The sequence below is a fragment of the Bubalus kerabau genome, chromosome 8 (assembly GCF_029407905.1).
Source record: "Bubalus kerabau isolate K-KA32 ecotype Philippines breed swamp buffalo chromosome 8, PCC_UOA_SB_1v2, whole genome shotgun sequence".
NCBI lineage: Eukaryota > Metazoa > Chordata > Mammalia > Artiodactyla > Bovidae > Bubalus > Bubalus kerabau.
This window is the reverse complement of record NC_073631.1, coordinates 12,016,093-12,037,235: the sequence shown is the minus strand read 5'-3', so window position 1 is coordinate 12,037,235 and position 21,143 is coordinate 12,016,093. Positions and strand designations below refer to the sequence as shown.

The 21,143-nt window shown below is 42.0% G+C and overlaps 1 long non-coding RNA gene across 1 annotated transcript in view; it reads left to right on the top strand.

Annotated features, from left to right (window-relative positions):
• Nucleotides 1-7,763: 7,763 nt before the first annotated feature.
• The window catches only part of LOC129658857 (uncharacterized), a 442,729-nt gene continuing 429,349 nt past the window's right edge, over nucleotides 7,764-21,143 (top strand). Inside the window, exon 1 of the long non-coding RNA XR_008717538.1 lies at nucleotides 7,764-7,817. This is a non-coding gene — a long non-coding RNA (uncharacterized LOC129658857). The remainder of the gene's footprint in view (nucleotides 7,818-21,143) is intronic.

Sequence of the window (21,143 nt, the reverse complement as noted above, 5' to 3'; positions counted from 1 at the left end):
GTACTCATTTTATGAAGAATATAAACACCCAGAAATATGCATATATGTAAATAATGGTTTTTCTATGTATAATTTATGTCCAAAACTATAATTTATATTCCAAATAAGACTGTCTGGATGAGAATTTATTCTGATCCTCTACTATTTGCCTTCTTCCATTTAAGCTTATTCAATAAACATAGAGAATTACATGTGTACCTTGTGAAACAAAAGAAAGACAAAATTTCCTCAAACTTTCCCTCAAGTGGTTTAAAAGTTGTCACTGATTTTAAGTCCTGAATTGAAGTTTTTGTTATACATATGTGGGTATATGTACACACACAAATACAGACTCATCTGAAAGGTGAGGTATAAATGAGCCTACAAGAAAATAACAAAACTGGTAATACAATGACTGTCAAAGCTAGTGTTGCCTCTGTGGAGTAGTTTTGCATTCTATTTGTATCACAATTACATCTGGGAACTCCTTTCTACTTGGATACATCAAGAACAAGAGGCTGCTTGCTTCTTAGTTCCTTAGAGAGTTAGACTGTTTGGCCAGAGTTATGGAAAAGGGATTGTGTCGCAAGTCAAGTTATGGTTTCAGGACTGCTTCCAAATATTCCTGCTGTGGTTATAGGAGTAAAGAGCTGCGGATTCTTGAAGCAGTCTTTTTGGTCAAACAATTTAACAGGCTGTGGGTCTAGTGCCAGTGATTCCATTTCTAAAGGATTTTCCTTTGAAGTGTTTGTTCCTCAATGTGTTTTTCCAGCCAAACATATGCCTATGATTTGAAATCAGCTTAAGAATTTTCTTTCACACTTTAGTGTTCATGTTTAGTTTGCTGGCATTAAATGATGCGAAATAAACTTGTTTGGCTCCTCAAATCCCTCCAGGGACTTTGCCACTCATGGTTATTCTAAGAGGTGGCGTTTCATTGTCTCTGACTCTAGATGACACTTGACAGTTACTTTTTCAATTAATTTATTTCTGGGAAAGGGTTAAAGGAAAATATGCTCAAGCTGCATATACTTTGCATTTCTTTTCTAGAGTTTCTTAGAAAATTATTTCTCATTTGTTAACCATTATCTTAAAAGTTTTCACGCCATCATTTATGTAGGTGTTCGTCTTGACCAGTACTATGTTTGGCTTATGATGTGAAATTGTGCTCACTGGACTAGATTTAAGATTCATTGAACAGTTCAGTTCAGTTCAGTCGATCAGTCATGTCCAACTGTCTGTGAACCCATGAACTACAGCACGCCAGGCCTCCCTGTCCATCACCAACTCCTGGAGTCCACCTAAACCTATGTCCATTGAGTCAGTGATGCCATCCAACCATCTCATCCTCTGTTGTCCCCTTTTCCTGCCCTCAATCTTTCCCAGCATCAGGGTCTTTTCAAACGAGTCAACTCTTCGCATCAGGTGCCCAAAGTATTGGAGTTTCAGCTTCAACATCAGTCCTTCCAATGAACACCCAGGACTGATCTCCTTTAGGATGGACTAGTTGGATCTCCTTGCAGTCCAAGGGACTCTCAAGAGTCTTCTCCAACACCACAGTTCAAAAGCATCAATTCTTCGGTGCTCAGCTTCCTTTATAGTCCACCTCTCACATCCATACATGATCACTGGAAAAACCATAGCCTTGACTAGATGGAACTTTGTTGGCAAAGTATTATCTCTCCTTTTTAATATGCTGTCCAGGTTGGTCATAAGTCTGACACTATATCCCCATCTATTTGCCATGAAGTGATGGGACTGGATGCCATGATCTTAGTTATCTGAATGTTGAGCTTTAAGCCAACTTTTTTCACTCTCCTCTTTCACTTTCATCAAGAGGCTCTTTAGTTCTTCTTCACTTTCTGTCATAAGGGTGGTGTCATCTGCATGCTGCTGCTGCTAAGTTGCTTCAGTTGTGTCCGACTTTGTGCGACCCCATAGATGGCAGCCCACCAGGCTCCTCCATCCCTGGGATTCTCCAGGCAAGAACACTGGAGTGGGCTGTCATTGCCTTCTCCAATGCACAAAAGTGAAAAGTGAAAGTGAAGTCGCTCAGTCGTGTCCGACTCTTAGCGACCCCATGGACTGCAGCCTACCAGGCTCCTCCATCCATGGGATTTTTCCAGGCAAGAGTATTGAAGTGGGTTGCCACTGCCTTCTCCCATATCTGAGGTTATTGATATTTCTCCCAGCAATCTTAATTCCAGCTTGTGCTTCCTCCAGCCCACTGTTTCTCATGATGTACTCTGCATATAAGTTAAATAAGCAGGGTGACAATATACAACTTTGACATACTCCTTTTCCTATTTGGAACCAGTCTGTTGTTCCATGTGCAGTTCTAACTGTTGCTTCCTGACCTTCATACAAGATCAAGACCATCCTCAAGAAAAAGAAATTCATTTTACATGGGTCAGCAAAAGATTGAAAACGTTGAGATTCATCCATTTCCTGTCTTATTTGGGAGAGGAGAGACTTGTGTGCGATAAAACATTGTGTTCAGGGAGGATAAATTACCTATGATTCTGTTGGTTTTGTGAATGGTCACTAAAATTCAAATATTGGATGCTGGAGAAAGAGGCCAAAGTCAGAGTGTTATTTAATTTTCTAATTATTTGTAATTGTTTACTAATTATTCTTAAGTGTGGTTGGATATCCTGGGAAGAAACCAAGGAAGGCTTACATTCTGTACTCTTGGCTTCTTCCAGTGAACTGATTTTCAGATCATAAAGGACCAATTTTGAGCAGTAGCTGCTGCTGCTGCTGCTAAGTTGCTTCAGTTGTGTCCAACTCTGTGTGACCCCATAGATGGTAGCCCACCAGGCCCCTCTGTCCCTGGGATTCTCCAGGCAAGAGTACTGGAGTGGGTTGCCATTTCCTTCTCCAAAGCATGAAAGTGAAAAGTGAAAGTGAAGAGACTTTTCTAAAGCCTTCTCTTGATGACTAAGAATGGAAAATCCTTTAACTTAGTCACACACTGCTATGGACTGAATGTTTGCGTCTGTTTCCCTTGCACCCCACCCTTCCCAACCCGTTTCAGATGTTGAAGCCCTAATCGTCAATGTGATGGCATTTGGAGATGGAGCTTTGGTATGTAATTAGGGCATGACAGTGGAAATCTCCTGAGTGGGATTAATGCTTCATAAGAAGAAACAAAAGGGAAATGATCTCTCTCTGCCATGTGAGGATTCAGAAGAAGGCAGCCATCTGCAATCCTGGAAGAGAGGTCTCACCCGATACCTTGATCTTGGACCTTTCAGTCTCCAGAAGTGTGATAAGGTAAGTATGTATTGTGTAAGCCACTGGTCTGTAGTAATATTTTGTTATAGCAGCCTGAACAAAAACACATTAATTTCAGGTCATTCAACATTCAAATAATTTTTCTATTTCTTGGACTAAGGTGACTTCTCAGATTACCTTTGTCCAGGTAATTTAAAATTTTTTATTTTTTTGTGATTTAAAAAATTATTTATTTTTAATTGGAGGATAATTGCTTTATAATATTATATCAGTTCAGTTCAGTTCAGTCGCTCAGTCATGTCTAACACTTTGCCACCCCATGAATCACAGCATGCCAGGCCTCCCTGTCCATCACCAACTCCCGGGGTTCACTCAAACTCATGTCCATCGAGTCAGTGATGCTATCCAGCCATCTCATCCTCTGTCGTCCCCTTCTCCTCCTGCCTTCAGTCTTTCCCAGCATCAGGGTCTTTTCAGATGAGTCAATTCTTCGCATCAGGTGGCCAAAGTATTGGAGTTTCAGCTTCAGCATCAGTCCTTCCAATGAACACCCAGGACTGATCTCCTTTAGGATGGACTGGTTGGATCTCCTTGCAGTCCAAGGGACTCTCAAGAGTCTTCTCCAACACCACAGTTCAAAAGCATCAATTCTTCAGTGCCCAGCTTTCTTCACAGTCCACCTCTCACATCCATACATGACCACTGGAAAAACCATAGCCTTGACTAGGTGGACCTTTGTTGGCAAAGTAATGTCTCTGCTTTTGAATATGCTATCTAGGTTGGTCATAACTTTCCTTCCAAGGAGTAAGTGTCTTTTAATTTTATGGCTGCAATTACCATCTGCAGTGATTTTGGAGCCCCCCAAAATAAAGTCTGACACTGTTTCCACTGTTTCCCCATCTATTTCCCATGAAGTGATGGGACCTGATGCCATGATCTTCCTTTTCTGAATGTTGAGCTTTAAGCCAACTTTTCACTCTCCTCTTTCACTTTCATCAAGAGGCTCTTTAGTTCTTCTTCACTTTCTGCCATCAGGGTGGTGTCATCTGCATATCTGAGGTTATTGATATTTCTCCTGGCAACCTTGATTCCAGCTTGTGTTTCTTCCAGCCCAGCATTTCTCATGATGTACTCTGCATATAAGTTAGATAAGCAGGGTGACAATATACAGCCTTGATGTACTCCTTTTCCTATTTGGAACCAGTCTGTTGTTCCATGTCCAGTTCTAACTGTTGCTTCCTGACCTGCATACAGGTTTCTCAAGAGGCAGGTCAGGTGGTCTGGTATGCCCATCTCTTGAAGAATTTTCCACAGTTTATTGTGATCCACACAGTCAAAGGCTTTGGCATAGTCAATAAAGCAGAAATAGATGTTTTTCTGGAACTCTCTTGCTTTTTTGATGATCCAGCAGATGTTGGCAATTTGGTCTCTGGTTCCTTTGCCCTTTCTAAAGCAACTTGAACATCTGTAAGTTCAGGGTTAACATACTGCTGAAGCCTGGCTTGGAGAATTTTGAGCATTACTTTACTAGCGTGTGAAATGATTGCCATTGTGCGGTAGTTTGAGCATTCTTTGGCATTGCCTTTCTTTGGGATTGGAATGAAAACTGACCTTTTCCAGTCCTGTGGCCACTGCTGAGTTTTCCAAATTTGCTGGCATATTGAGTGCAGCACTTTCATAGCATCATATTTCAGGATTTGAAATAGCCTCAACTGGAATTCCAAGTGGAATGCTGTTTCAACTGGATTTCCAGTTTATGTGTGGTTAACCAGATGATTTAGAACATGCTTACTTTAGATTATCGGTGAAATGAATACTGTATCAAATGAAGAGATCATTCTGTTGTTTTTGAGATTGCATCCAAGTACTGCATTTCAGACTCTTTTGTTGACCATGATGGCTACTCTGTTTCTTCTAAGGGATTCTTGCCCACAGTTAATAGATATAATTGTCATCTGAGTTAAATTCACCCATTCCAGTCCATTTTAGCTTGCTGATTCCTAGAATGTTGATATTCACTCTTGCCCTCTCCTGTTTGACCACTTCCAATTTGTCTTGGTTCATGGACCTGACATTTCAGGTTCCTATGCAATATTGCTCTTTACAGCATCAGACCTTGCTTCTATCACCAGTCACATCCACAGCTGGGTATTGTTTTTGCTTTGGCTCCATCCCTTCATTATTTCTGGAGTTATTTCTCCACTGATCTCTAGGAGCATATTGGGCACCTACTGACCTGGGGAGTTCCTCTTTCAGTATCCTATCATTTTGCCTTTTCATACTGTTCATGGGGTTCTCAATGCAAGAATACCGAAGTGGTTTGTAATTCCCTTCTCCAGTGGACCACATTCTGTCAGACCTCTCCACCATGACCCTCCTGTCTTGGGTTGCCCCATGGGCATGGCTTAATTGCATTGAGTTAGACAAGGCTGTAGTCCGTGTGATCAGATTGGCTAGTTTTCTGTGATTATGGTTTCAGTGTGTCTGCCCTGTGATGCCCTCTGTCAGCACCTACTGTCTTACTTGGGTTTCTCTTACATTGGATGTGGGGTATCTCTTCACGGCTGCTCCAGCAAAGCGTAGCCGCTGCTCCTTACCTTGGATGAGGGGTATCTCCACATGGCCGCCCCTCCTGACCTTGAACGTGGAGTAGCTCCTCTCGGCCCTCCTGCAACTGCGCAGCCGCTGCTCCTTGGACGTGGGTTTCTGCCATACAATGTGAATCAGCCATAAGTATACATATGTCCCCTCCCTCTTGAACCTCCCCCCAACCCCCCACCCCATCCCATCCCGATTCTCAGTTGTCCCAGAGCACTGCACTGAGTTCCTAGTGTTGTACAACAGATTCCCACTGGCTATTTATTTTGCATATGGTAATGTATATATCTCCCTGCTACTCTCTCAAATCCCACCCTTTCCTACCTCCCACCTGCCCCACCTGCTGTGTCCAAAGTCTGTTCTTTATCTCTGGATCTCTGTTCCTGCTCTGCATTCGCCTAAATGAGGTGACTGACACTTGTGGCTCCCATGATAGGTGGGAGGTACCTTGTTTCTTTCTTGTCATGAACTCACTGTGGGTCTGGTGGATGGACAATCGCTGGCTTCAGTGCTGGAGGCTGGAGAAAGAAGCCAAGTAGGAGCAGGGACGTCTCACTCAGGAGACCTACTTAGCCTAAGGACTCTACTAAGTTCTCATTTCTTCCCAGTGCACCTGCACCATGCTCCATGGACCCGCTGACATACGAAGCCAAGATGACAGACTATTATGGATAGTTCATCACATGCTGAATCAGTTAGTAGCTTTGTCCACTTCTCCACTCTCAAGCCGTGGAAGGCCAGAACTTTCAGAATGATCACATTCATGATTGGTACTTTAAAAAATAATAATTTTATTTATTTTTGGCTGTACTGGCTCTTGCTGTTGGGCTTTTCTCTGTTGTGGTGAGCTGGGGCCACTCTCTCATTGTGGTGCTCGGGCTTCTCATTGTGGTGGCTTCTCTGGTCGCTGAGCGCGAGTTCTAGGGTGTGGGGGCTTTAGGAGTTGCTGCGCATGGGCTCAGTGGTTGTGGTTCCCAGGCTTTGGAGCACAGGTTCAACAGTTGTGGCACACCAGCTCAGTTGCTCCGTGACATGTGGGATCCTCCTGGATCAAGGATCGAACCCATGTCTCCTGCATTGGCAGGCGGACTCTTGACCACTGAGCCGCCAGGGAAACCTCTTGATGGGTGATTTGAAACATACAGTGTGTGCCTACATGTATGAGTTTCATTAGTTCATAAAGCTGGTATTTCGGAAAAAAAAAACTAGATTTGTTTTCTCCATTTTCTTTTTTTTTTTTTTTTGACATCACATTATCTCATCTTCCTTTTCAGCTAAATCAGATCTTTATTCCACCTACCCTCTTTTGTAAAGACAGTCAGTTGACATGATTGTCAAATTTGGTGTAGAGTTTCCTTCTTACAAGAGATAGTCTTAATGTATGACATTTATTCTTTCAACACACATATATTTATAACTTCTGTGTGCTAAGCTTTGTGTGAAGAGGTAATCAAATAATGATAAATATGTTATGGATTTTTGCCCTCAGATAGCTTATAATCGAGGAAGAGACATGGCATAATAATAATTATCTCTGCTATAATCATGTTGTTGTTGTTTAGTCACTAAGTTGTGTCTGACTCTTTTGTGACCCCATGGGCTATAGTCCACCAGGCTCCTCTATCCATGGAATTTTCCAGGCAAGAATCCTGGAGTGGGTTGCCATTTTCTTCTCCAACGGATCTTCCTGACCCAGGGATTGAACCTGGGTCTCCTGTGTCACAGGGAGATTTTTTTTTTTTTTTACTGCTGAGCCACCTGGGAAGCTGTATATAATACGTAAAATGACATATTAATAACACAAATAAAATGCTATAGGGACTCAGAGAAATTTTGTCCTTTCTTGCTTGGTACCCATCTTTCTGCTGGGTGACTGGTTCCTAGCAAGGCTACTGGTGGGAGACAACACCTGAAGCATATCCAGACTATGCTATGTTACTACAGCAACCATAGCCTCACCTGTCAAAGACTGAGGGTTGGTCCAATCATGGTGACCCATCCTGGTAAGTATATTGTTCCCAGATTTTGAAGGAAACTAGTTACAGTTTTCTATTTGGAATAAGGGAGTTTTAAGAAATACAGAGATGGAAAGAGAAGAAAAAGAAAGAGTATACAATGGTTCTAGAATTTCCATGTAGGACATGCTTGGGGTGGCTGTCAGGGAGGGGAACAGGGGAACTTCCTATAGTATTTGTGTAACCAACCCAGTTGTTTACTTAGGATCGTATATTTATTTGGGGTGGCTTGGAAGAGGCTGTTGAATATTATGGCTGGGGAGGGGATCGCAGGTCATTTCTTGGTATTTCCACTCGTGGTAAGTTGCTCAAAAAGGGGGCAAATAACTTTTATTAGGAGGTAATTTATTAAGGAGCATCTTTATACACGGGACCTTTTCCCAATTTTAGCACTGAAGCTCTGGCATAGAACTTTAGAAAAGTCCTGACATGCAGATTTGTTGAAAGGAACTGTACTTGACTCCAAAAGAATGCCAGTATCTTATCTTAGATATAGTTTTAATAGATGAGTTTATGTAGTTCAAGGAAACAATTTCTCTAGCCTCAGGGGAGCAGAATCAGGTGGTGCCCAATCAACACTCCAATTATCCCTCTGTCTTCAGCCCACTACCTGCTCCGTGCTTTTTGTCTCAGTGCTTGCAGTGCTGGTGGCGAAAATGAAGTGTCGGGGGCCAGTGCTCTTGGATGCGTCCTGAAAACCCCCTGGTTAGATGAATCATTAAATGTCTCTCCACTTGGCGTGCTCAGCATTGCACTGCCCAGGATCATATCTGCAGTCCTACCTTTGATTCTAAACTGAAGTTAGATTTGCTTGCTCCTTTTGGCACATTTTCATATCAAGAGCACAGTCTGTGATATGTCCATCTGCACGGCTATCTAAATAAGAGCAGACTTGTGGGGAGTGTGGCCGAGAGTTCACTTAAGACCCTTCACAGGCTCCTGCTGGCCTCTTCCAGACTGGCAGCTGCAAAGGAGGTTAATCATGAATGTATCAAATACGGTAGAGTGGTCTGGTCACACATTACACCTGGGAGTGTTGAGTCCTGCTTATAATCAAATGCCTCGTACTGTTTTGGTGACTTGGGCTTTGACTTGTGTTGACTTGTCAGTGGGACAAGTCAACAAACCTTAGCTAAATACTTGTGGTATATATTAGGAATGTTAGATAAGGCAGTTCCATGTAGCTCCTATCATTGTGCATTCTTGGATTGAAAATAAGCCAGTCTCTCAGCAGTTTGAAGAGAATGCCTTAGAACTGGCCCTTTGAACACCATAAGAATGAAAATGATATGTGGAGAGACTTTGAAGACACTCTGACTTGCTCATGTAAAAAATATGAAGGATCTAGATGTTTGCTAGGAAAATACAAGTGGGAACCAAACTATACTTAAAACATCTGAAGATCTTTCTGACATTTCCCACATGGTTACCTAAGTAATTGAAGTTCTAACTGCTTTAGTTTGATGTGTCAATGTATACTCTGCAAGCTATTATGGAACCCATGATGTTCCCAGTCTGCAATCAATAGCAATATTAAGAAAAAAGAATTAATTGTTAGCATTGATAAACATTTAATTAAGGCCTATAAAAAAAAGCAATTGCTTGCATGCACATGATTCATTATCAGATTTTTATCATTTCATGATCAAATCTCCAAAGAAGCACATGCCAGTTACAAACTAAACCTAGAAAGTTTTCCAAGGACCAGTCATCTATTTAATATCTTGCATAAAATCGATGATGATTTAATCAGCTGATCACGCCAGGCTGAGCCTAGTATATGGAGCAATGTCTATGGAAGAAGAATTGGTGGATTGGAGAGGCAGTGGAATGAGAAGAGAGGGGTACAACTTGTCTAGATTCTTCTTCATATCTTCCCATTCTTTTTTTCAAAAAAGTATTTTTTTAAATTGAAATAGTGTTTACATACAAATTATGTTCATTTCAAGTGTAGGGCATAATGATTTGACATTTGCAGTTATAGAATAAAGTAATTAAACAAATGTTCATTTATTTATTTGGCTGCATGGGGTCTTAGTTACAGCATACGGGATCTTTGATCTTCGTTGCAACATGTGAAATCTATTTCCCTGACCAGGGATTGAACTCAGGCCCCCTGTATTAGGAGTGCAGAGTCTTAGCTACTGAATCACCAGGGAAGTACCCCCTGCTTCCATTCTTATATTCCATTCTACTTGTATTTTCAAATCCCAGGGACGGGGGAGCCTTGTGGGCTGCCGTCTATGGGGTCGCACAGAGTCGGACACGACTGAAACTACTTAGCAGCAGCAGCAGCAGCAGCTAGTAAATGTCTTTCAGATCTATATTTTTGTTTCTAATTTCTATGAAACTTCCAGATGTCTTCTGGGAATTTCCACCTAAATTCCCAAGCTTCTAAAACCTGATATTTCGTCTCCCTTGACAATCTGAGTTTTCCTTTTAACTTCCTGGCTAATACCAGCAGTTATTAGTTACTGGCGTTGACGTCTGAGAATCATGTTTCACTGGCCATTTTCTCTTGTTTGTCCATATCCAAATAGTTCTTAAATCATACCTATTCTTCCTTATCATCATCTCTTTGATTTGCTCACTTTTTTCTAGTCCTGTGGTGACCTCTTCAAAAGTTTGCATCCTTACTATAACTTTTGATAACCTTCTAATTGGTCTCCCTACTTCTAGTTTCTCTTTCCACTAAATGGGCCAGTAACTTACCATAAAGCTTGTTGTATGCCCTAATTTGGGCTTCCCGGGTAGCTCAGATGGTAAAGAATCTGCCTTCTATGCAGGAGAACCCTGTTTGATTCCTGGGCTGGGAAGACCCCTGGAGAAGGGATAGGTTACCCACTCCAGTATTCTTGGGCTTCCCTCATGCCTAAGATGGTAAAGAATCTGCCTGCAATGCAGGAGATATGGGTTCTGTCCCTGGGTTGGGAAGATCCCCTGGAGAAGGGCATGGCAACCAACTCCAGTATTCTTGCCTGGAGAATCCCATGGACAGAGGAGCCTGCAGGCAACAGTCCATGGGGGTCGCAAAGAGTTAGCCATGACTGAGCAACTAAGCACAGCATCAGTTCAGTTTAGTCGCTCAGTTGTGTCCGACTCTTTGCGACCCCAAAAATTGCAGCACACCAGGCCTCCCTGTCCATCACCAACTCCCAGAGTTCACTCAGACTCACGTCCATCGAGTCAGTGATGCCATCCAGCCATCTCATCCTCTGTTGTCCCCTTCTCCTCCTGCCCCCAATCCCTCCCAGCATCAGAGTCTTTTCCAATGAGTCAACTCTTCGCATGAGGTGGCCAAAGTACTGGAGTTTCAGCTTTAGCATCATTCCTTCCAAAGAACACCCAGGACTGATCTCCTTTAGGATGGACTGGTTGGATCTCCTTGCAGTCCAAGGGACTCTCAAGAGTCTTCTCCAACACCACAGTTCAAAAGCATCAATTCTTCGTTGCTCAGCTTTCTTCACAGTCCAACTCTCACATCCATACATGACCACTGGAAAAACCATAGTCTTGACTAGGCGGACGTTTGTTGGGAAAGTAGTCTCTGCTTTTGAATATGCTATCTAGGTTGGTCATAACTTTCCTTCCAAGGAGTAAGCGTCTTTTAATTTCATGGCTGCAGTCACCATCTGCAGTGATTTGGAGCCCCCCAAAATAAAGTCTGACACTGTTTCCACTGTTTCCCCATCTATTTCCCATGAAGTGATGGGACCAGATGCCATGATCTTCTTTCTGAATGTTGAGCTTTAGGCCAACTTTTTCACTCTCCACTTTCACTTTCATCAAGAGGCTCTTTAGTTCTTCTTCTCTTTCTGCCATCAGGGTGGTGTCATCTGCATATCTGAGGTTATTGATATTTCTCCTGGCAATCTTGATTCCAGCTTATGCTACTTCCAGTCCAACGTTTCTCATGATGTACTCTGCATATAAGTTAAATAAGCAGGGTGACAATATACAGCCTTGACATACTCCTTTTCCTATTTGGAACCAGTCTGTTGTTCCATGTCCAGTTCTAACTGTTGCTTCCTGACCTGCATATAGGTTTCTCAAGAGGCAGGTCAGGTGGTCTGGTATTCCCATCTCTTTCAGAATTTTCCACAGTGTATTGTGATCCACACAGTCAAAGACTTTGGCATAGTCAATAAAGCAGAAATAGATGTTTTTCTGGAACTCTCTTGCTTTTTCCATGATCCAGCAGATGTTGGCAATTTGATCTCTGGTTCCTCTGCCTTTTCTAAAACCAGCTTGAACATCTGGAATTTCACGGTTCACGTATTGCTGAAGCCTGGCTTGGAGAATTTTGAGCATTACTTTACTAGCGTGTGAGATGAGTGCAATTGTGCAGTAGTTTGATCATTCTTTGGCATTGCCTTTCTTTGGGATTGGAATGAAAACTGACCTTTACCAGTCCTGTGGCCACTGCTGAGTTTTCCAAATTTGCTGGCATATTGATTGCAGTACTTTCACAGCATCATATTTCAGGATTTGAGGTAGCTCTACTGGAATTCCATCACCTCCACTAGCTTTGCTCGTAGTGATGCTTTCTAAGGCCCACTTGACTTCACATTCCAGGATGTCTGGCTCTAGGTGAGTGATCACACCATTGTGATTATCTTTGTTGTGAAGCTCTTTTTTTGTACAGTTCTTCTGTATATTCTTGTCACCTCTTCTTAGTATCTTCTGCTTCTGTTAGGTCCATACCATTTCTGTCCTTTATCGAGCCCATCTTTGCATGAAATGTTCCCTTGGTATGTCTAATTTTCTTGAAGAGATCTCTAGTCTTTCCCATTCTATTGTTTTCCTGTATTTCTTTGCATTGATCACTGAGGAAAGCTTTTTTATCTCTCCTTGCCCATTCTTTGGAACTCTGCATTCAAAAGGGTATATCTTTCCTTTTCTCCTTTGCTTTTTGCTTCTCTTCTTTTCACAGCTATTTGTAAGGCCTCCCCAGACAGCCATTTTGCTTTTCTGCATTTCTTTTCTGTGGGGATGGTCTTGACCCCTGTCTCCTGTACAATGTCATGAACCTCATTCCATAGTTCATCAGGCACTCTGTCTATCAGATCTAGTCCCTTAAATCTATTTCTTACTTCCATTGTATAATCATAAGGGATTTGATTTAGGTCATACCTGAATGGTCTAGTGGTTTTCCCTACTTTCTTCAAATTCAGTCTGAATTTGGCAATAAGGAGTTCCTGATCTGAGCCACAGTCAGCTCCCGGTCTTGTTTTTGCTGACTGTATAGAGCTTCTCCATCTTTGGCTGCAAAGAATATAATCAGTCTGATTTCAGTGTTGACGATCTGGTGATGTCCATGTGTAGAGTCTTCTCTTGTGTTGTTGGAAGAGGGTGTTTGCTATGACCAGTGTGTTCTCTTGGGAAAACTCTATTAGTCTTTGCCCTGCTTCATTCTATATTCCAAGGCCAAATTTGCCTGTTACTCCAGGTGTTTCTTGACTTCCTACTTTTGCATTCCAGTCCCCTATAATGAAAAGGACATCTTTTTTGGGTGTTAGTTCTAAAAGGTCTTGTAGGTCTTCATAGAAGCATTCAACTTCAGCTTCTTCAGCATTACTGGTTGGGGCACAGGCTTGGATTCCCATGATATTTAATGGTTTGCCTTGGAAACGAACAGAGATCATCCTGTCATTTTTGAGATTGCATCCAAGTACTGCATTTCGGACTCTCTTGTTGACCATGATGGCTACTCCATTTCTTCTAAGGGATTTCTGCCCACAACAGTAGACATAATGGTCATCTGAGTTAAATTCACCCATTCCAGTCCATTTTAGTTGGCATGGCCTAATTTAGCATCTGTCTCTTCATTTGTTGTTATTCAGTCGCTATGTCATGCCTGACTTTTTGTGACCTTATGGAAGGTAGCATGCCAGGCTTCCCTGTCCTTCACTATCTCCCAGAGTTTGCTCACATTTACATCCATTGAGTAGGTGACGCTATCTAACAGTCTCATCGTCTGCTGCCATCTTCTCCTTTTTGTGTTCATTCTTTCCCAGCACAGGGTCTTTTTCAATGAATCGGCTCTTCACATCAGGTGGCCAAAGTATTGAAGCTTCAGCTTCAGTATCAGTCCTTCCAATGAATATTCAGGTTTGATTTCCTTTAGGATTAACGTATTTGATTGCCTTGCCGTCCAAGGGACCCTCAAGAGTCTTCTCCAGCACCACAATTTGAAAGCATCAGTTCTTTAGTGCTCAGCCTTCTTTAGGGCTCTTCATTACCTATTCAGTAAAATACTTATCCTTCAGCTTAGCATTCACAATTGTCTACAGTCTGTTGCAATATCAATGCAGTTTTCCTTTTTTCTATACTGGAGACTAATAATGAAACAAAGACTTTCCAAAAGAAAAACAAACTCAGAGAATTTGTATATATATGAGAAGAAACACAAGAAGGAAAATGATTCATGATGAAGCACAAAATTATAGGAAGGAATGAATCCCACCAGAACAAGTAAACATAAAGAACATTGACTACACAGTGACGATGGTAAGAATGTCTTTGGGTTTTATAACATGTGGAAGTAAAATATATGGCGGGAGTAGCACAAAGGGCAAGAAGTGGGAAAAGTGTTGTTCTAAGTTTGGTGCATTAGTAAGGCCACGGTAAAGTGTGAGTTCAGTGTATAATCATACAAGAATTATAAAGATGATGTTCAGAAAGCTGATGTATCTACGAGACAGGGAGTTACTGATACTAAGGTCTGACTCCTTATCGCTTTTACTTCAGACATTAGATGGTTTCCTTTTTGCAGTAAATCATGATGGAAACATGGTATTTGTGTCAGAAAAAGAATGCAACACCTGTAATGTAAGCAAGACAACTTGATGAAGCAAATGTCTATAATATCTTGCATGAAGAAGACAGAAAGGATTTTCTTAAAAACTTATGGGAATCTATGATTAATGGAATTATCTGGAAAAACAAAACTCAGAAAAAAGTCATACACTTAATTGCTATATGTTGATGAAAACACCACATGGTATTTTGGAAGACATAAACACTAGTACTGAAGTGCGCTAGAGACAGGGAGCTGTGCTGGGCTTTGCCCTGTCGCAGCCATGAGCTGTGATGAAGGAAAAAAAGAGATGTTGCAGTTTCTATGTCAGCTGCCAAATCAATAATATACAAATAGCTAGCTTACTCATATTTAGCTCCAATAGAGGAGCTAAATATGAGTAAGCTACTAAACAACAAAAATAGCGACAAAAGCATACTTGATTAGTCCAAAAGAAGGCAGAAAAGGCAGAATAAAGGACAAAAGACAGAAGGGGAAAATATCAAAAGATAACCTAAACCTAGTATATCAGTAATTATATTAAATGTAACTGGACTAAGCACTCCAGCTAAAAGGCATATATTGTTAGTCAACTGTCAGTCACTTAAGTTCAAGTGGATTCTAGCTACATTTTTTGCTCCCCCCATGTTTTGTGTTTTTGATGTCATATTTTACACCTTTTTTGTCTATCCCTTAACTGTTTGCTGTAATTATAGTTGATTTTATTATTTTTGTCTTTTAGTCTTCATACTAACTTATTTAAGTGGTCGATGCATCAGATCAGATCAGTCGCTCAGTCGTGTTGGACTCTTTGTGACCCCATGAATCGCAGCTTGCCAGGCCTCCCTGTCCATCACCAACTCCCAGAGTTCACTCAGACTCACGTCCATCTAGTCAGTGATGCCATCCAGCCATCTCATCCTCTGTCGTCCCCTTCTCCTCTTGCCCCCAATCCCTCCCAGCATCAGAGTCTTATCCAATGAGTCAACTCTTCACATGAGGTGGCCAAAGTACTGGAGTTTCAGCTTTAGCATCATTGCTTCCAAAGAAACCCCAGGTCGATGCATAGCCTTCCCTATATATTTGCCTTTACCAGTGGGATTATTCTGTTCCTATAATTTCCTATTTCATCTTGTGGCCTTTTCTTTTTTACTTAAAGACGAACTTTTAACACTTCTTTTAAGGTGGGTTTAGTACTGATGAAGTATTTTAAGTTTTGCTTGTTTGAGAAGCTCTTTATTGCTCCTTCAGTTCTGAATGATAACCTTGCTAGGTAGTATATCCTAGGTTATAGGCTTTTCCTTTCAGCACTTTAAATACATCATGCCACTCCTGTCTTGCCCACACAGTTTCTCCTGAAATATCTGCTGAAAACCTTTTGGAGTTCCCTTGTATGTTACTCTTTTTTTTCTCTTGTTGCCTTTAGAATTTTCTCTGTAACTTTTGTCGTTTTAATTATGATATTTCTTTGTGTGGGTCTCTTTGGGTTCATCTTGTTTGGGGCTCTGTAATTCCTATACCTTGATGTGTCCTTTTTTATGTTTGGGAAATTTTCAGCCATAATTTCATCAAATACATTTTCAACCCTATTCTTTCTTCTTCTGGGACTCCAATAATGTGTATGTTGTTATGCTTGATATTGTCTCAGAGGTCCCTTATGCTATTCTCATTTTAAGAAAATTGTTTTTCTTTTTGCTCTGATTGGGTGATTTCCATTATTCTATCTTCCAGACTGTTTCTGTATCACCTAACCGCTTTTAATTTCCTCTAGTGTATTTTCGCGGTTTTTCCTGTGGTCATGTATGGATATGAGAGTTGGACTGTGAAGAAGGCTGAGCACCGAAGAATTGATGCTTTTGAACTATGGTGTTGGAGAAGACTCTTGAGAGTCTCTTGGACTGCAAGGAGATCCAACCAGTCCATCCTAAAGGAGACCAGTCCTGGGTGTTCTTTGGAAGGAATGATGCTAAAGCTGAAACTCCAGTACTTTGGCCACCTCATGCGAAGAGTTGACTCATTGGGAAAGACCCTGATGCTGGGAGGAATTGGGGGCAGGAGGAGAAGGGGATGTCAGAGGATGAGATGGCTGAATGGCATCACTGACTCGATGGACGTGAGTCTGAGTGAACTCTGGGAGTTGGTGATGGACAGGGAGGCCTGGCGTGCTGCGATTCATGGGGTCGCAAAGAGTCGGACACGACTGAGCAACTGAACTGAACTATATTCTTCGGTTCTGTCCAGTTATTTATTTTTTATAGTTCTTTATTAGAATTATCACTGTGTTCAACTATTCTTTTCTCTGTTCAATTAGCATTCTTATTACTATTGCTTTGAATTTTTATCAGGTAGATTATTTATCTCTCTTTCATTAGATTTTCTTCCTCAGGTATTTTTTTCTTGTTCTTTAATTTGAATCATATTCCTCTGTCTTCTTATTTTGTTTTACTTTCTCTGTAAAATTCTCTGTGTCTGTAAAATTAAGTGGAACAGTTACCTTGCCCCGCCTTGAGGTTGTGTCCTTTGTGGGAGCATCCCTGCATGTCTGCGTGTGCCCAGTGGCTGTGATGGGTGCCTGGACCTGAAGTGAGCATGGTCTGTGTCTTCCTCTGAGGTGTGCTCCCAGCCAACATCTTGGTGGGGTTAGAGTTAGAGTTGGAGGAACTAGAGCCAGAGCCAGCTGCAAGCCAGGGTTTCTCCTGTGCTTAATGGCCATCAGTACCCTGATGCTTTCGAATGGTGGTGTTGGAGAAGACTCTTGAGGGTCCCTTGGACAGCAAGGAGGTTAAACCAGTCCATCCTGAAGGAAATCAGTCCTGAATATTCATTGGATTCGTTGGGAAGGACTGTTGCTGAAGCTCCAATACTTTGGCCACGGGATGTGAAGAGCTGACTCACTGGAAAAGACCCTGATGCTGGGAAAGATCAACGACAAAAGGAGAAGGGGGCAACAGAGGATGGATGGTTAGATAGCATCACTGACTCAAAGACGTGAACTTGAGCCAACTCTGGGAGATAGTGAAGGACAGGGAAGCCTGGTGTATTATAGTCCGTGGGGTTGCAAATAGTGGGACACGACTTAGCCACTGAACAACAGCAACAACAAACCCTATTGAGGGCCAGGGGTTAGCACTGCAGAGCTGGAATAGGAGCCCTTGGGGAGTTGAATCTCTCATGGGTCTCTGTGTTGGTTTGGGATGTGGCTGGGACCTGAGGGCTTGGGACTGCACCTCTGAGCTAGTTTCACTTTTCCCTCAGTATGTGTGCCTTGCTTAGAGGTGGGCTTACGACTGGAGGGGTTGGTGCTATACCACAGTTCTGGCCCTGCCGGCTCCCAAGTGTATATAGGCATGCATGCTCCTGCGATGATGGCCTCTGTCCTTTGGAGTGTGTGCAGGGTGTGCAAGCTGGAAATGGCAGCCTCCACTCTGGTCAGAAGCAGGGCCAGGGTCCAAGCTGGCTCTCTTTCCTCCTCGTGTGTGCACTCTTATGGGCAATATTCGTCTCTCCCTTAGTGGAGAACAGCATCAGAGCACAGGGCCTGGAGCAATAGCTCAGCGTGGCCTGGGGAGTGCACGGGGGTGGTCCCAGCACACAAGCCAGAGTGTTACTGGGAGGAAGCAAGTGTGTGTGCATTCTCTTCAAGAGCAGTGTCTCGGTTACTTGTAGCCCTTCAGTAAGCCCCACAGGTTTTCCCGCCCGCTAAGAGGACTCATCTTCCAGATGTGGACCCCAGGACTGGGATACCTAATATGTAGCTTACATCCCTCCCTCCCCAGGGGGGTCCTCTAATCTGTGATATTCCCCTCCTCTTCTGTGCTCCCTGCCAGGGGTGTGGGTGCCGACACACAGATTGCCTCTCCTCCCTTACTCCCAGGCTGAACGTGAATCTTTACAGCCTTGTTTGTAGACATGTTCTGCTAGTCCCCAGGGCAATTTTAGCAAGAGTCTCTCTATATATAGAGTAGAGAGTATATAGTAGTAGTTTTGATATATTCATGAGAGTTGGTTAGCCCAGTATCCTCCTACTCTGCCATTTTGATCTTCTGGTAGAACATTTCTTGATATATCTTGGATCAAAGAAGAAATTTATTTATTTTTTTTTCAAAGAAGAAACTTAAATTAATATTAGAAAACATTTTGAGCTGAATTATAACAGCAGCAAAAACCTACCAAGACTTGTAGATACATCTACAACAGTGCTTGGAGGAAAATTAATGCATATGGTAGGAAAGTAGAAAGGTTGACAATCTATTTTGTAATCTCAGGAATCTAGAGAAAAAAAGATCAAATTAAATCTAAAGAAAGTAGGAGGAAGGAATTAATAAAAATAAGAACAGAAACCATTGAAACAGAAAGTGTTTACTTGTTTCATAAGTTACTTAAGTTTCCTCATCTATAAAATAAGGATAAAGATCAAACCTACTTCATTGGATTGCTGTGAGGATTAGACAAACTAATACATGTAAAATATCTTTAAATGGTGCTTTTCATGCAGAAGACACTTAACAGCTATTACCTGCTGCTGCCGCTACTACTACTGCTGTGTCTACTGTTATTACAGGATGAGTTGTTAGGCACATATTCTTTCTTTTTAGAAAAAATGGTGATCACATGGGCCATGAGGAGCCTAAAGATTCTAAAGCAACTGGAACTGAGCTTGCAAGTTTATCCAGGGACATTCCTATGCCATAGGAGGTGGTATATGATAGAGTACCCTTTTCATGATAAATCACATCCTATCACCCCTCTGCTGAAAGTCTTCCTATTACTTTTAAGGTAAAATCCAGACTCCTTATCATGATCAACAGGGATGCATTATCTGACCTCTGCCTGTGTCTTTGACTTTATCTTCTTTCCTCTCCTCACTTCAATCCAGATATTTACCCTTACAGAGTCTTTTAAACCGTCTGTTTCCTCTGACTAGAATAGTGTTTCTTCATCTTGCATAGAAAATTTCTTCTTTTTCAGGAGTCGGCTTAATTGTCGTCTTTCCAGAGAGGATTTTCCTGACCTCCCTATTTGTGGTTGGTTGGATTTCCCTCTGCCCTGTGTTGTTCTCTGTCCTAGCAACTATTGGTTTCCTTCATAAACAGTCTCAAAAATCTGTAATTATTGGTGAGTTTACTTGTACATAGTCTCACCCTGTTAACTGTTACCTTCATGAGATGGGGTTCTGGTCTGTCTTGTTCAGCATGCCAGGATAGAGTCTGGTATGGTGCATTAAAAGTATTTCTTGAATGAATGACTGCATCTGATAGGATTGCTGTCTTGAAGGGGTGACATCTTTGAAATCTAAGACCCTGAACCTGCGCTGTGACTATTCTATTGCTTATCCGAGGGAGAAAAGTGGTAAAGTCCAGGAAGAGTTAGGCAACTTCCTCTATATTGGGGAATTTGTGATGCCACAGGTTTCCCTTCTTGGTGGAGCTGTCAGATAATAACACTGATCATCTTCCTTGAACACTTACTGTGATGCTTTGCTATGTAGGAATTGACCCTTCCCCGCAACTCCTTGATTTTACTATCGAATCCTAAAGGACTTTTAGCAGGCCCTAGAGAAGAAAGAAGGTATTAATTAAAATGATGCTTACCCTTAAATTTGACAAATAACAGGCTTCTGGCTGTCACTAACCAACACTGTTAGCACTAAATTAGATGTCTGCTATGGTTGTTCAGGCAAGTTGTTTCATTGATCTCAGCACTGGTTCTCCTGCTCTGGAAGATATAAATCATCGCTGAGAAAGATGGTTTTTCTTTTATGAGTCCTCCTGATATTAGCCTCAGGCTATGAGATGAAGACAGAGAAGTGTGCTCTTCCAGCAGATAATTTTTCCTCCTGTTGTGTCTGAGTTTTTCACTCCCCACCAGTCATGTCATCCTCATCAAGCATGGACACTTCTGGATAAACCCACACTAACTGTGCTGTTTGCTACCTCTTACTTCAGTGATTCAGTCTCCTTTCTGTTTTATAACTCAAGATGCCATATAACTGATTGTAGTTGAGTAATTGCTCTAATTTCTATGGAAACCTGTATTGTTCTAACAGCAGGGCATTCTTTTCTTCAGAACAATATTACCTTAAAGAGTCATATTTATGATGACTGATTTAAAACAGACACTTGTTTACCCAGGAGAGGTTTAGATACTGTTGAAATCTGGTCTGTATTGAATTAGGATGCCTATTAGTCAGTTTGAATGAAAGAAAGAAAACAAAGTGAATTTTGGGACAGGGAGCACAGAATAGTATGACCTACGCATTTGGATAAATGGAGGTCAACGCTGGTTTAACATGAGGCAAGCTACTTAATATACTTCTGGGCCTCAGGCTCCCACAGCCCCCTAGCTGCACTGCTCTGGTATTTGAAGGCAAGTGATCCTGACACTTGTGGAAAAGAATGTCTTGCTTACATTGTGCACTGAGCCCTGGGGCCTTCCCACGTCGCTTTAGCAAGGGCAGCCATCCGCCTGGCTCCTTCTGTCTGTCCAGAGTAGCTTTAGACTAGAGAGGTTGAAAA